Source organism: Helobdella robusta, assembly GCF_000326865.2.
Source record: "Helobdella robusta unplaced genomic scaffold HELROscaffold_6, whole genome shotgun sequence".
Lineage (NCBI taxonomy): Eukaryota > Metazoa > Annelida > Clitellata > Rhynchobdellida > Glossiphoniidae > Helobdella > Helobdella robusta.
This window is the reverse complement of record NW_008705330.1, coordinates 5,401,204-5,402,184: the sequence shown is the minus strand read 5'-3', so window position 1 is coordinate 5,402,184 and position 981 is coordinate 5,401,204.

The window sequence follows — 981 nt, the reverse complement described above, 5'->3', positions numbered from 1 at the left end:
TAATGTTTGTTTCAGTTGCGTTGGGCTTTTTTAATACTAATTTCCTAAATTACAAGTCGCACTGTTATCCCTCACTCTGCTCTGCAATGGATATTCTGCTTCTTGTTCTCACTTCTTCTCAACTCGTGTTAAACACTCTTTGGCTAAATCCGCATTCGCTATTTCAAGCCCTTTTCTCTGGAACTCTCTACCTCCTTCTCAGACTACTTCTCCATCACTTACAAAGACCCATCTGTTTGCACAGTTTATTGAAGAGCGCTGTTGAACATTGCGAAATAGCGCTTTATAAACTAATTGATTGATTGATTGAATTGAACCATTTGGGTTAGATGTTTTTATTTGAATATAAACAGACGTAAGACAAAAAAATTTCAAACGTCGAATATGATAAATTTATGAGTTAAAAATAATAGAGCCATGATAATAACTCATCGCCAGAAATTTTATGGTTTCGTGAATTTGAAAACGCACGATTAAATTGAACCATTTGGGTTAGACGTTTCTATTTGAATTTAATGAGACAAACAGACGTCAGACAAAAAATTTCAAATAGTCGAATATGATAAATTTATGAGTTAAAAATGATAAAGCCATGATAATAACTCATCGCCAGAAATTTTATGGTCCCATGAATTTGAAAACACACGAATGAACCAAATTACGTATAAAAGAAGCGCACTGAAACATGCCTTCACCGTCTTGCATATTCACAGGCAAGTTGTTGGTTGACTAGGCTTGACTAATGCACAGCATATTTATTCATTTCATGTTAAATATTGTTAATAACAATGATTAACATTGATTACCTCCAGTGTAACAAGATGCTAGCAGCGATAACTTTGATGTCCATCGGTGTCTTCAGCGCATCTGCTGATTTGCCTGGAGGAGGTAGGTTGCTGTTGTTTCCATTCAAAATACATCATTGCAAATAACCATTCATTGTCGAATTTTTATGGACTTTCAGATTTTAGCTGGAAAGTG